The sequence below is a fragment of the Oryx dammah genome, unplaced genomic scaffold (genome assembly GCF_014754425.2).
Source record: "Oryx dammah isolate SB20612 unplaced genomic scaffold, SCBI_Odam_1.1 HiC_scaffold_27, whole genome shotgun sequence".
In the NCBI taxonomy this organism is placed as follows: Eukaryota; Metazoa; Chordata; class Mammalia; order Artiodactyla; family Bovidae; genus Oryx; species Oryx dammah.
This window is the reverse complement of record NW_024070211.1, coordinates 21,828,316-21,844,355: the sequence shown is the minus strand read 5'-3', so window position 1 is coordinate 21,844,355 and position 16,040 is coordinate 21,828,316. Positions and strand designations below refer to the sequence as shown.

The following is a 16,040-nucleotide window of genomic DNA, read 5'->3' as shown; positions in this document are numbered from 1 at the left end:
CTTTTAAAGAATAAGTGATCTTTAAGTTAAGTAAATGATAAAGTATATGCAAGCTTCTATTTCGTATGTCATACTAAGAAACTTTGCTCATTGCTTAGTTAATTTTTCATTCTGAATTATAGCTGAAATGGGAAAATCTCTCAAAATATAAGATTTTGGAATTAAATGGAATGTTTTATATTGTATCCAGAAAAGTTTTGCTCAATTAACATGGGTTGTATAACAACTGTCAGAAGTTTTCACAGATACACTAAGATAAAAATCATCAAGGTAATAATTTTATGGTACTCAATATTTTCAAGTGAAATTGCATTTGTTAAACCTGGTTAGTAGTCAATGAACCCATGAAGTTTGAAACAAAGGAATATCAGATTATCAGTCAAAACCTAAAACATTAGAGGGCTTGCAAGAGTATGTAGCCAGTGCGGGTGTGAGTGCTCAGTTGTGGCAGACCCTTTGTGACCCCATGGACTGCAGCCCACCAGGATCCTCTGTCTATAGAATTTCCCAGAAAGGAATACTGGGGTGTGTTGCCATTTCTTTCTCCAGGGGATCTCCCAGACCTAGGGCTCAAACCTGTGTCTCTTGCATTAGCAGGCAGATTTTTTGTGACTATACCACCTGGGAAGCACTATTTAGTCAGTAAACATCTTGTATTTAGATCTTAATGATTCCAAATTGTAAGGCTCTTTCATTTTAAAATCCCTCAGGATTTCTTAACGGTTTATTATGAAAAAGTTATTGTATGGCAGCACATAACCATAATAAAATATGTGCTTGATATTTTTAAGTGTAAAGCTGAGGTGCTTTAAAGATTCATCTGTCTTCACTTTAAAATTTTATGAAATACCTGCTAATAGGTACTTTCTTATTTCTAGAAGATTTTTTAAACTTTAATGAGAACTATTAGAAATCAATTTAAATATAACCACAACTCATATTTAAGTGCTCTTTCAATGAGAGGAGAAAACAAATGGGGCAAAATATCTGAGAAATGCAGGCCCCTGAGGATTAAACATTAATTTGAATGGCCTTTAATGGCCGTTAGAGAACAGATGTTCGAAACTCATGGGAAGCAACTTCCTTGGTGGCAAAATGCTGCTTCCTTAGAATCTTTTAGAAGCTATTTTCTTTAGCATATCACTGTAGATCTGAAGTAAAAATCATGGCTTAAACCCAATGGGACTTCAGATAACTGCCCCAGAATTTGTGGGAGATCTGAAGTTAGTTTAATAGACATGAGTGCCTTTAACATTTTTGTCTCCAAATATCTTGAGATGAGGCTGAAATTCAAAATAATTTTATTTCTGCAGCTGAGCCTTCAAGATGTATCAGTTCACATCATATATAATTTTGAAAATATCTTTGATCATCCAGTTTTGCTTTAGGAAATGTGTAGGTCTAGTATGTGGTAAAATACCAAGGTAAAGAGTAGTCCATATAACCACCTTCCAGCTTGAGTTTGAAGTAAAATTCAGACATCCCTGGAGTGTGGCATATAGATAACCAGGAATCCATTTGAAGAGTCAGTTTTCAGAGAAGTTTGGTCTAAAGAATATTCTACACACAGGATAAGATTAAAAGGGAAACACAAAGGGAAATATAAGAAGGTATTTATCAAAATGCTGGCCTGAAAGAAAGACTAGGAAGAATCATTGAGAATGGGTCCTTCTAACTGTAATGGAGATAAAAATGGTTTGGGCTAGGGAAAAACGGTTATTGTTCAGAAAAAAAAAAAATGGCAGGACAGTAAATCACTCATATTGATCCCTGATAAAAGGACTCCTGCTTTCTACTTTTCTCTGAAGTCAAATTCCTGAGTGGCAGCGAGAGGCAGATATAAGGATAGATTTCCCAATAGAGTTTGGAGAGCTCAAAAACAGAAAAGGGTTTTATATCATTTCTACCTGAATCCCTTAGAATCTAGCAAGCTTTATGGAAATCCTCATGCCTGACCAAACAGAAGAGTCGGATGGAGGTGTGTAGTTATTTCAAGACAGATCTCTACAGCACTGCCAAGTTTTCCCCACCTTAGAGTGAAGCAGGGGAAGGGCTGAACATTGTCAAAATCCAAGATGGGAGATGAGTTGATGAAAAATGAGGAAGAGGGCCAGGTAGGGTCATGCTTTCTCAGCTGATGACAATATAGACAGACGCTAATAGAGGACCAGTATACCTCCTTCCCTCTCATGCTTTGATCATCCTGGAGCCACCAGAATCTTAGTGTTCCAAAAGAGTGAGAGGGAAACTCAGATTGCTAGTGAAGATCATGAACAACTGCTGTTTCTCTGAATGAGAGTTTTGAAAGATCATAGGATGGTATCAAGGCACATAGTTTGAAAAGAGAGGGCAGGGGAAGAGGAAGGAAGGAAGGAAGGGAGGGAGAAAAGAGAGGAGCAAAAGAAGGAAGGAAAAGGGAAAGAAAACACATAAAGAGGCAATTGGAAATGATAAAACTAAACTGTTCAAAAAGTCATAGTTTGACACGTTGTTCAATCACTAAATCATGTCTTTTTGACCCCATGGACTGCAGCATACCAGTTTCCTCTGTCCTTCACTATCTCCCAGAGTTACCTCAGATTCACGTCCATTGAGTCAGTTGGTGACACTATCTAAACCTCTCCCCCTCTGCTGTCCCCTTCTCCTCCTGCCTTTAATCTTTTCCAAGATCAAAGTCTTTTCCAGTGAGTAAGCTGTTTGCATCAGGTGGCCAAAGTATTGGAGCTTTAGTGTCAGCATCAGTCCTTCCAATGAATATTCAGGGTTGATTTTCTTAAGGATTGACCTTTTTTTTTCTTGAATTTATTTTTAATTGAAGGATAATTGCTTTACAGTATTGTGTTGATTTCTACCAAACATCAACATAAATTAACCAAGATTGACTGACTTGATCTTGCAGTCCAATGGAATTTTACATAGAAGCAAATTAAAATGTGGTATGATTTAGAATAGTAAAATAAAATCAACTTGACCTCTATATGAGGATCATTTCTTCCAGCTTTAAAAGAGGTCTCAACATTAAATTTCTGAGATAAGAATGAAATTCTAAAGCAGTAATTGAGGCAATAACATTACCTGCACCATCATAATAATATAGCTACTTATATGCCCTAAATCTCTAGAGTCAGTCTATGGACAAATCATGACCAACTTGGTTGTGAGTGCAGAATAGAGTGTAAAAGATGGTAAAGTCAATTACATAAAAAGGAAAAATTTAACTGCCAAGGTGGGAGATGAAATAGCAAAGGAAGTAAGAGAAGGTAAGGGTAGTGAAAACTTCATCTTAAGAAATGTGGATAGGTCAATGTATACCATAAAAATCCTATAGAATAAGAAATAGGGGCTTACATATATTAGTGATGTCATAAAGTGTCCCTATAAAAACTAAGAGCAACCATATCACTATCAAACACTGACAGCGATGGAGAATGAGAGTTAAGTACATTTTATTTAAATGATCTTCTTTTACAGTGAGGCCAAAATGGGTATTATTTTTATTAAGGAGTATTAATAAGTATTGGAGAAGGCAATGGCAACCCACTCCAGTACTCTTGCCTGGAAGATCCCATGGACAGAAGAGCCTGGTAGGCTGCCGTCCATGGGGTCGCTGGGAGTTGGACACGACTGAACGACCTCATTTTCACTTTTCACTTCCATGCATTGGAGAAGGAAATGGCAACCCACTCCAGTGTTCTTGCCTGGAGAATTCCAAGAACAGGGGAACCTGGTGGGCTGCCATCTCTGGGATCACACAGAGATGGACACGACTGAAGTGACTTAGCAGCAGCAGCATTAATAAGGATACTATCTAAAATGATGAGGAGAACCACTGTAAGAGTAGAAACAATCAAAATTAAAAGGTATTTACAGAGGTGAGGTTATGGAATAAAGAAGGAGAATTCCCAAACATCAGCATGATTCTTCTGTGCCATTGGATGTCATATATTGTAGTTAGGAATTACTACAATAAAGATTCAATGATACTAACAATAATGCCACTTATGGTTAAGTCCAAGAGCTTTGGCATACCTGGATTTTAAATCTAGCAGTTATTATTAGTACCTCAGAGATTTGAAATCTTTTCTTTAACCTTTCTTCGCTTATTCATCTGTAAAGTGGGGAAGAAGTTGTAGCTTCTTCCTGCTGCTGCTGCTGCTAAGTCGCTTCAGTCGTGTCTGACTCTGTGCAACCCCATAGACAGCAGCCCACCAGGCTCCCCCATCCCTGGGATTCTCTAGGCAAGAATACTGGAGTGGGTTGCCATTTCCTTCTCCAATAGCTTCTTCCTAAGATTATTGAAATGATTTAACCTGTAAATTTAATCTTGGAAAATTAAACTGTGCATAGTATTTAGACACATAGCAAATACTATGGAAATACTGGGTTTTACTGCCTAGTACCTTGGACCCTTAACAAACTTATGTTTGCCTATATCATGGTAACACCTAAATTTACATAGTTAAGTTGTATTTAGGCTTTTAATTTACATGTTGATGGAGACATACACTCTCTTTCAGTTGGGTTACTTCCTTGTTATCTCATAGCCTCAGCACGTGCATGGCTGAGACTGTCATCTCTCATATGGCCCATTAAAGAAGTCTCCTTGGCTTCTCCTCGCTTAACTCCCTCTGCACACAAGATAAAATCTAGTCCTCTATCTCATTCTTCATACTTGCTTCAGAAGATCTTTATAACCCAACTAGACCCTTCTTCTCCATAAAAGTCTTCAGCAAGTCCCAACTGCCTAAAGACAGTGTTTCCACTTTGCAAAGTGACCAGTTGACCAATCTGTTGTGTCCATCCATTGACATCCTGTGAGCAAACATGCTAAACTTTTGTACTTGCTGAAAGTGAAATTTGCTCAATCATGATCCACTCTTTGCAACCCCATGGACTGTCCTGGAATTCTGCAAGCTGGAATACTAGAGTGGGAAGCCATTCCCTTCTCCAAGGGATATTCTCAACCTAGGGATCAAACCCAGGTCTCCTACATTGTAGGCACATTCTTTACCAACTGAGCCACCAAGGAAGCCCACTTACTAAAATAATCTATTCAAATAATTAGTCCTTTCTGTAGGAATTGGGCCTTATCCAATATAGATAGCAGGATTTTGACACACATTTATTGAATGAATGAATGAATGAGATTATAAAGCTATAAAACTCTACTGTTTGATTCCAGAAATAGATAGTATTTATTCTGTTCCTAAGCATCTAAAATTTATATAATCTTTTTCTATGGCTTATACATCCAATCTGATGAGAAAATAAAAACCACTTTTTCCTAGCATGTTTGAGACTCTGATTAGAATAGCGTCATACTGTTGATTCTAAATATATATTTTTTGAATGAGTTAATACTTGGATGGCTAAATAGATGAATGGATTAATATCTGTTCATTCTGAGCTCAAGAACTCCTATTAAACACAGTTAATTAAATTTAACTGCTAGCTGTATTTGAGTTTTCTCATTTTAGAATTAAAAACTTCAATTTCTAGAATAGTTTAAATGTCTAGGTATTCTTAAAATAAGTGATATTTACATGCAAAATGGAAGCCAAAACTCAGGTATTCAACATTTTATCTATTGTAATTCACAGTGTGAAGGCTTTTTCTCTGTTAAAAGCATTCACCCCCAAACATTAGTCTCCTTTTCAACCTTTGTTTGTTCTTGCTATGGTAATGATACAGAAGATCCTAGCTCACCAGGAGTTCTAAAGAGTCTCAGTCACATCACCCAGGAGCATGGACGCTGTGGAGGTTTTCTAAGAAGCTAGGACTGAGGACCAGGCAGCCTGAAGTGTGTGGGATTAATGCAGGATGGTAAATGGTAATGGCAGGATACAACAGTAGCAAGACAACTAGGAGAGAAATTCTGTGGGAAGATCTGACTGTATGTGTAAAGCAAATAAGAAAAGGCCTCAGTAAATTGTTTGGGCTATAATTACTGCAGCTTGCAAATGTTTTTAATGCTGGGGCTAACTAGGAGAATTGGACCAGAGGTTGGTGGATATGAACCAGCTTCCAGCTTCTAGGTTTCTTTTATTTATCTTCACCCTTTCCACATTAATACCATCTTGGTTGTAATTCACTGAAGATAGGAGGTGCACATCTGCTCCTTTCTGTTTGAGTGTAGGGGTGTTGGCAGCCTCTGGGTGGAGTTGGCATGAAGAAAAATGGCTTGGTCTTCAGGTAAGCAAATGAGCTCATCTCATTTCAGTTATAGAATTTATGTTTCCCATTTAGTTCTAAGAAGATGCTATAAAAATCTTGATAATTGCCTAGAGGCAGAATGCTGTAACAAAACTTATTCTTCTCTCTTATGCCACTGCTTGGATTTTGACAGTAGAGGCTCAGATATAATTATTCAGTCAAATAAACAAAGTGCAGCTAAAGGAGTGATTCAATTAATGGAAACCAATAGGAGCAATTAATGAATGAGTCAGATCATGAAGTCAAGAAAGAGCTTAAATTTTATTTCTTGTTTCCAGATGGAGATGACAGTTAAAATAATAGGTCTATGCCTGGACAAGACCATGGTTTCTGTGTACTTTAAAGCAGGCCTCTGAGTTGGTTTGGACCTTAGCGGTTGTATCACTGGTTTGGTAAGATAAAGTAGCCTAAGATTTCCATAGGTCACTCTGGCGTTCTTTTGTCTGGGCTGATTTTGACCTTAGGCTTGATAACCAAGTCATAGCTGTACATTGCACTCATTGCAGAAATGACATTAAAAATTATATATTTTAGCTTGTGGTCCTCTATTTTCTTTCCTCTCTAAGAGACTTTCAGCTTCCCAAGGAAAGGGCCATGTATGTTCTCTCTGCTGTAATCCACCTGTGCTTGACATGAATGGTGCTTCTTTAATGGGTGTATAAAAGACGGATGATGTGAATTTGAAGACTCAGTGTTTGACAAAACAAGTCATTTAAAGACAGAATAAATGTTAATCATTGAAAGTGAAAGTCGCCAATCCTGTAGGACTCTTTGCAACTGGAATTCTCAAGGACAGAATACTGGAGTGGGTAGCCTTTCCCTTCTCCAGGGTATCTTCCCAACCCAGGGATCAAACCTCGGTCTCCCACATTGCAGGCAAATTCTTTACTAGCTGAGCCACAAGGGAAGCCCAAGAATACTGGAATTGGTAGCCTATTCTTTCTCCAGTGGATCTTCCCAACCCAGGAATTGAACCAGGGTCTTCTGCAGTGCTGGTGGATTCTTTACCCACTGAGCTATCATTGGTGGCAGCAAAAAAAAAAAAAAAAAGGTTTTGGCAAAACTCAAGCAAAAATTAGGTAAAGTTTTCTGAAAATGGAATGATTCTCTGTGCGCTGGGGAGTTGCCTTTTATTTAGAGAAAACTCTGTTGGCTTGCAGTAACAGAGCAATGCTCACTGCACACAGTCTCTTATGACATAACCTCCCCTGGTCACTTGGGCTTTTCTCAATCACTAGGTCTTCTCTTGGGGCTTCCCTGGTGGCTCAGCAGTAAAGAGTCTGCATACCAATACAGGAGAGATGGGTTTGGTCTCTGGTTCTGGAAGACGCCTTGGAGAAAGAAATGACAACTCACACGAGTATTCTTGCCTGGGAAATCCCATGGACAGAGGAGCCTGGTGGGCTACAGTCCATGGGGTCGCAAAGAGTTGGACATGACTTAGCAAGTGAATAACAACAGCAACAAGGATCTCCTCTTGGTTCCCCAGCCCACTTATTCTCCCCACTGTGTCCTTTCTGATTCTATATATTTCTTTAGACAGGACATTCCCTCTTTCTGGGATCCTTATGCCTTTTTTGCAGGTAATTTCATTACTATTCTCTAAATTTTATTTTCTTTATCTAAGAATATTGTTCCCAACATGGTCTTGTTTCTTTTTAAAAAAAATTTTGATCGGAGTATAGTAGTGTTACAATGTTGTGTTAGTTTCTACTATATGGCAAAGTGAATCAGCAATATGTACACATATATCCCCTCTTTTTGAGTTTCAATCCCATTCAGTCACCACAGAGCAGTGATTAAAGTTCCCTCTGCTAACAGTCAGTTCTCAATAGTTATCTATTTTAGACATAGTGTCAGTAGCATATATATGCCAATCTGAATCACCCAATTCATCCCAATCCCTAAATTTTAAAGTTAAATCTCTTGAACACCCATTTAGTACTTATTGACCCCACCCTCTCTTTCCAACCCCATCCCTTTGGCAACTATCTCACTGAATTTGCATTTTCCTATTTCCCAAGGGCCATTGAAGACAAAGATAATTTTTTTTTCACCTCATTGGATCCCTAGAATCTAGGGTAGACCTGATGCTTATCAGGGTACCTATAAATATTGGTAGGATGAATAGATACTTGAATCCTGGCCTAAGCTTTAAAAGTTACCTGTGCTGGATAATTTTATGTGTTAACTGAACTGGATCACAAAATGCACAGATATCTGATCAAACATTAATCTTGGTGTTTCAGAAAGTGTGCTTTGGGATGAGCTTAACATTTCAGGTAAAGACCTGAATAAAATTAAGGGCTAACCTTCCCTCAAGTAAGAAACAATCCTTATCTAACACATCTGCTTTTCCTATCCTTAGATTTGAACTAAAAATTTTCAGCTTACCAACTGCAGGTCCCAGGACTTGTCAGCCTCCATTCTCACATGAGTCAATTCCTATTGATTCCGTTTCTTTCGAGAATGCAGATTAATATGCCACTCGTTAGTCAAAACAAATAACCTGGGATCTTTTTCTCTTTAATTTTTTAAGCCTCTTGATATTTTCTTTTCTATTATAGGAAATAGTGATCTAGGTGACTGAAGTTTTAAGTTAAGTATCTTTGATGCACTGCTGCTGCTGCTGCTGCTGCTGCTAAGTCGCTTCAGTCGTGTCCGACTGTGCAACCCCATAGACGGCAGCCCACCAGGCTCCCCCGTCCCTGGGATTCTCCAGGCAAGAACACTGGAGTGGGGTGCCATTTCCTTCTCGAATGCATGAAAGTGAAAAGTGAAAGTGAAGTCGCTCAGTCCTGTCCAACTTTTGGGAACCCCGTGGACTGCAGCCTACCAGGCTCCTCTGTCCATGGGATTTTCCAGGCAAGAGTACTGGAGTGGGGTGCCATTGCTTTCTCTGCTTTGATGTACTAGTATTAGTTTTTTCCTTCCTTACCTGGATCATTTTCTAGTTTTTCCTTATTTCTAATAACAAGTATGAAATATTTTTTAAACTAAAAACAAGCAAGTGCAGAGAAAGAGAAAAACCTTTTACTTCAGAACTTGACACGTATTTCTAATAAATATACTTAATATTTCTTCACGTAAGTATATAACCTATTGCTCTGTGAATTATTTTTCATTGAATCAAGTTTATTGCTCAGTATGAGCTTTGGAGATTTCAGAGATTATCTCTGTATTTCCAGTGGTCAATCATTATTAAAGGATTTTGTAAAATTTCAAATAATTTACATTAGCTCAAAAACAGGTTTGTGTTTGTATAAAAAAAAATTAACATCCATTGATACGCTAAAAGGGAAACTGTTATATATAGAATTAAAATATTAAGGATATTAAGGCCAAATTGGGGAACAAAAGTACAGTAAAGCTAGAGTTATTTAGAATTTGGTTTTTGGCAACATAGAAGGAATTCCCTAATAATTATACATGGCACTAATGATTATGATGATGACTAAAAATTAAAATAAGAAACAAAATAGTCTTTAAAAACTAAGCCACAATTAAAGCTGCTAATTGCCCTTGATGTGCTATGGATTAGCAAATTAGCCAGCCAGAAACAAGTAATTAAGTAAAATGTTATTGCTATGGATGTTCTGTTTGGAGCTTAACATTAGCAGAACAGCAGCCTTTCAAAAATACTTAGTAAGAGGATGCCATTCTACGGTTTAAAACTTGCCAATAGTTTCTTGCCTTTTCATAAAATCCAGTTTCCTTTTTTAATCCATAAATCCCTGCGTGCCCTGGCCAATGCCCATCTGTTCCTGATCACTAAGATTCATTCTTAGTGAATTTATTTCTGCTAAGTTTGACTCTTCTTTAGTCCATTTGTGTTTGCTGTTTCCTCTTCTTGAAATGCATTTGAGCAACTGTTGCTTGTACAGGTTTCAGATCTGAGCTCAGAAGTCACCTTCTTGGTCTTTTCAGAATCTTGGGTGATGTGCAGTCCTTTCTTTCTGCTCTGAGTCATACTCTATGTATCACTGTGTTTCTTTTCTTAAATGCACTTGCAAGAAATCTTTATTTATTTCTCTGATGCTCCATAATAGAGTTCAGACTCCACGGGCACCTGTCCGTTTTGTTCCCTGTTGCATTCTCAGCTCCTGGGAAACGACCTGCTACACAGTACGAATGAGCTTGAGTGAACACGTGAGTCATGCAAATTATAATGTTGTAAACACGTCAGTTGTAATGTTGTCAAGGCCTTTCAGAAAAATCCTCAAAGTTGGTATTTGAGAATCAAAGCAGAGTGAGTTTGTGATCAACTTTGTTTTTCCTTTTACCCTAATGTGTGTGCTGAGTTGCTCAGTTGTGTCTGACTCTTTGTGGCCCCATGGTTAGTGGCCTGCCAGGTTCCTCTGTCCATGGAATTTTCCATGCAAGAATACTGGAGTGGGTGGTCACTTACTACTCCAGGAGATCTTCCACATCTTGATCCCAGGGATCAAACCCACATATCTTGAATCTCCTGCATTGGCAGACAGATTCTTTACTCGCCCCACCTGGGAAGCCCTAATGTCATGACTGAATTTCACTTGGGAAATTCTCATTTTGATCTCCCTTCCAATGTTTTAAACTAGATTTCTATTTATTAAGTTATAAATTTTCAAATGATATGAGGATGGATTATATAGATTGCTTGCTCTGTTCATGGATTCATGATCTCTTCCACAAAAACCTTCAACCCACAATAAGGCAGCTGATGAATAGGACTGGATCAACTTTAATATAATAGTTGATATTCACCAGTGTATAAAAAACATAATCCAATATATCCCATATTTAAGTATTTAAGTGAAATTTGATAACTGACCTTCAAGGGCTCATGATATAATTTAGGGAAAAAAGTAGTGTCAGGGCTAAGTTATTAGAAAGTTTACAAATAAATTTCTTATACAAAGAAACAGAAAAAAGTCACTGTTACTATGAACTAGAAGTTATATTTTTCACATAAATAACTTAGTTCTGCTGAGGTTTGTAGTTTGTCAGAGCAAAGACGTTGGGAACAAATGCTTCCGTGAAGTCATCCACATTTCATGTTACTTACACTTGACTCACCCTTAGTATATCAAAGATTTAAATCATACCCAAGAAACCACATGATGCAATTGTGGCAAAAATCCAGTTTCAGGTGTACTTTTGGCAGATGTTCCAGGGAATCACGAGCGTCTCAGGATGACCTGGCTTCAGCTAGAGAGTCAATGTCTCTTGAAGAACACTTGAAGTTTCCAGAACTCTACTTTCCAACCATGGATCTGTATCATGGTGACACTTTAGGGGTGCCAGAAAAGCTTTCCCTGCTATGACACCAAAAAGTTAAACTTAGTTGATAAAGAAAAGAAACTATCATTTATTTATATTAAGAAAAGCAACCAAAATGCATATTAGGAGTATTTTTTTCAATAAATACTGAATAACTAGTGGGTCCTGGAGAAGTTAGCGCCTTCCCAGGTTGCTCAGTGGTAAAAGATCCGCCTGCTGATGCACATTCGATCCCTGGGTCGGGAAGATGGCCTGGAGGAGGAAATGGCAACCCACTCCTGTATTCTTGCCTGGGAAATTCAATGGGCAAAGAACCCTGAGGGCTATAGTCCATGGGGTCACAAAGAGTGGGTCACAACTGAGCACACAGGCCAGGAGGAGATGGTTGAAAAATAAATAGTATTTAGTTATTTGATCTATTCGTAACTTAGTGGATGGGATAAATATATCCAGTTGCAATTATATTACAATTTGTGTCTTTATTGAGGTATGAATAATGTAAAATACTGAATTGAACCTGAGACAAGATGTGACATAACTTCATGTCAGCAGAGTCTTAAAAGATGAGTAGATTTAGCAGTACAGGTTAGAGCAGTGAAACACAGGACATTTTGTACAAGTGGATACACAAGCAAAAGCACAGATAATGGCCTGGAGAGAGGGAGTTCAGGATATATTGACAGTCACAGAAGTGTTGAGCAGCAGGAGTCAGAACTAAAAACTATGACCATTTAAAAAATCTTTAATGACTTTGTTACAATATTGCTTCTGTTTAATGGTTTGATTTTTTGGCTGCAAGGCACGTGGAATCTAATTCCCCACCTGGTCATCAAATTCCCAGCCCCTGCACTGGAAGGTGAAGTCTTAACCACTGGGCCCCAAGGGAAGTCCCTGAAAAGCTTTTCAAATACATCTTACGATTCTTAAATATTTTCAAAACTGTGTCACCCTTTTCTTTATCCTTGATAGTGTAGAATGACATCTCACCATTCCCTCTTCCTCAAAAGATACTCTGTGTGTCTTTCACACATAGAGTACCATTGACAACAGAGTATGGATTTTCAGCCATGGACTAGATTGAATGTTCTGTGGGAGGGAGTCAGAATATCTCAGAGATCTTCTTGAGATCCACTGCTTGGATCTTGAAGCAGGCCCTAATTTTCTACCCTCCAGTAATTCCTTCAAAAGGGTCTGTCTCTTCTATGGTCTCCTCTCCTCACCATTTCCATCCTTGCTCTGATCTGAGATGTTCCACACCCTGTAGCTATGAATCTCTTCAAGGAGAAGAGTTAAAGAAATACCAGTTTACTCATTTCCCTCCATTTCCAGCATCTTTTATCTGGCCAAGAGTGACTGATTCTTAGAAAAAGTGTGTGAAACGTCTTGTTAAAAGAGTATTTCTCCTTTCCCTTTTATACTATTAGAGGTAGCATAACACGGCCTCTTGCCTTAGCTCTGCACTGCTATGGTTAAGCCAAGAAGAGAAGTGTGTTATATCCAACTTGCCCACAGAGCATATGACTGGCCATGGGGGAAACAAGCCTACCAAGTCATGTACAAGTTATTGAAGGGTTGAGGGAAAGGAAAGATATATTTTTATTTTTTGTTCACTATTTGGCAGTGTGTGGATGGTGAATTAAGGAAGACAACCTTGGAGTGTGGGAAAAACAGTTGTAGCAATTTGCACCACAGCAAAAAGCCTCCTATGGGAAAGGGGTGAACTGTGAGAATATCCAGAGGATGCGGGGGACTCAGCTGGTTTACTTATTGATTTCATTACATAAACTATGTAAAATTCATCTTGACAAGCTTTCACTGATTTTTGGTGATGCGCATTATGGGATGGAAGCAGTAGAAGATGTATGGTCAGAAAGTTCTTCAAGGAGTTAATTTTGGAGGCTATAGGGCATGCAGATGGGGAGATACTGAAGACTTCTGGATGTACCATTCCCAAGTTTGAGGACAGGAAGCTCTGGCTTAAAGGTAAATGGCCAAGGACTTTCCTGGAAGTCCAGTGGCTAAGACTCTGTGCTCCCAATGCAGGGGGCCCAGGTTTGACCACTGGTAGAGACACTAGATTCCACATGCTGCAAATAAAAAGATTTCACATGCCCCAACTAAAAGAATCTGCGTGCCACAACGAAGGTTGAAAATCGTGTGCACCGCAACCAAGACTTGGTGCAGCCAAGTAAATAAATAAGAATATTTAAAAAGGTAAATACCCAGTAGTCAGTCTTGCTGTATTCTTGTAAGATCCTGCAGGTAGAGAGGATGGAGACACTGGGAGTAAAAGGGGAAGGCAAGCTTGTCTTCTCACATAAAGACAAAGAAGGGAGACCCACAGCAGAAAAATAGGAGTAGAAGCACCAAAGACTTCAGTACTTAACAAGTTGCCTAAAATCACCCCACTCAGTGCAATTCTTAAGATTCATTCTTGACTCCACTGCTAGATACTGCATGAAGACTTGGGTTCTTTTCTTGAACATTGAGGATTCTGGATTATTTCCATGAGGAATATATACCCTATGGGATATTTATTGGTGTAGTTTTTTCTGACTTGAAGTCATTCAGACAACAGATTGTTCCATGTCACAAGAGCAAAGGGGTAGCTGTCATGAAGTATACATGCAAAAATATTATTAGTTCTATAAAATTGTATATACTTACATATTCATATATACCTTGGGTGTGTGAATGCTCAATAGCTCAGCTGTGTCAGTTGTGTTTGTGGGTCTTTGAGGTTCCATGCAATGTAGTCTGCCAGACTCTTCTCTCCATGGCATTATCCAGGCAAAAATACTGGAGTGGATTGCCATTTCCTGCTCTAGGGAGTCTTCTTGACCCAGGGACTGAAACTGTGTGGTCTGTGGATTCTGCATTGGCAGGCAGATTTTTTGCCACTGAGCCACCTGAGAAGCCCCATATATTACACATGTGATATAATTTGTGTAGATATATATATACACACACATATATGTATCTATATGTATATATGGGCTTCCCTGATGGCTCAGATGATAAAGAATCTACCTGCAATGCGGGAGACCTGGGTTTGATTCCTCGGTTGGGAAGATCCTCTTCAGAAGGGAACAGCTACCCACTCCAGTATTCTGGTTTGGAGAATTCCATGGACAGCAGAGCCTGGCAGGCTGTGGCCCATGGGGTTGCAAAGAGTCGGACACAACTGAGTAACTTTCACTGATCACTGATATGTATATGTATATACATATGCATATATTTTTTGACTGAATTGTGAGTTTATCTGAGATAAAGCTTTCTTGTGACTTTATTCCAAATATACAATTTAGACCCCAATGAAGCACCAATAAGGGAACATTTGGGACTTCAAAGTTCTAAAATATAGAATCCCAGTGTGATAACCTTAGTTCACTAAATAGAAAAGTAAAATAACCATAAGATGCAAGCATAACTCTGAAAGCAATCTGGAGCTGTATTGACTAATTCATACTCTTTATATAGTGGTAAGAAGCAAAGTTGGGAGCAACTTACCAATTGGATCAGGAGACAAGAGTGAGCCAGAGAAGGACTATCAGGAGAGAAGAGGAAGCTCAAACCACGGCAGGAGGAAGCTTGTGAGTCACAGAGTTGGTCAATGTATTTAATTGCATTTAATTTAAAGTTGATATTGAGTATTCAATATTAATTTGCTTCCTGTTTTGTGTTGAGATGTAGCAATAGCTTGCCCTGCATCGACCTTGTAGTAAAGAGTTTTCATCTCTAATACAGTGTGAAGAGGACACTGGCTGGAGCCCCAGAGGGTTGAAGACTGAACTGACAGTGATGAATCACAGCAGTTACCCCTTGTGGGGGGGTGTGGCCTGGTTAGAGACTGGGTAACACCTCATACATGGAAGGTGACCCATGTAAAAGACCTGGTCCAGTTTGTCCAGTGGTTCTCTGGAGAAGGAAATGGCAACTGACTCCACTATTCTTGCCTGGAAAATCCCATGGATGGAGAAGCCTGGCAGGCCACCATCCATGGGGTCGCAAAGAGTTGGACACGCCTAAGTGACTTCACTTTCTGATGCAAAGAGCCAACTCATTGGAAAAGATGCTGATGCTGGAAAAGAGTGAAGGCAGGAGGAGGAGTGGGAGACAGAGGATGACATGGTTGGATGGCATCACTGACTCAATGGAAATGAGTTTGAGCAAACTCCAGGAGATGGTGAAGGACAGGGAAGCCTGGCATGCTGTAGTCCATGGATCACAAAGAGTCGGACAAGACTGAGTGACTGAAATCAACAAAAGAAAGGGTAGTGCAGGAAAAGACACAGGAAAAGCATGTGTCACAAGGATAAAGAATATGGGGTTGCAACTATTTGGACATGACTTAGCGACTGAACCACAAAAATAAGGGGACATTTGGAAATATCTGGAGACCTTTTTTTCCTGTCACAAAGGGGGAGAGTTTCTGGGATTTAATGAGTGGAGATCAGAGATGCTACTAAACATCCCACATTATACAGGACAGCCTTCTGCAACTAAGAATTACTTGACTTCAATGTCAAAAGCAAGGTTCAGAAGCTTTAGATTACATATACTTG

At 38.9% G+C, this 16,040-nt stretch overlaps 1 long non-coding RNA gene across 1 annotated transcript; it reads left to right on the top strand.

Moving 5' to 3' along the window:
- Positions 1-10,251: 10,251 nt before the first annotated feature.
- LOC120854450 lies at positions 10,252-15,449 on the top strand. Its single transcript, XR_005718991.1, has 3 exons — positions 10,252-10,362; positions 14,956-15,068; positions 15,223-15,449. It is a non-coding gene; the product is annotated as an uncharacterized LOC120854450 (long non-coding RNA).
- Positions 15,450-16,040: the final 591 nt, after the last annotated feature.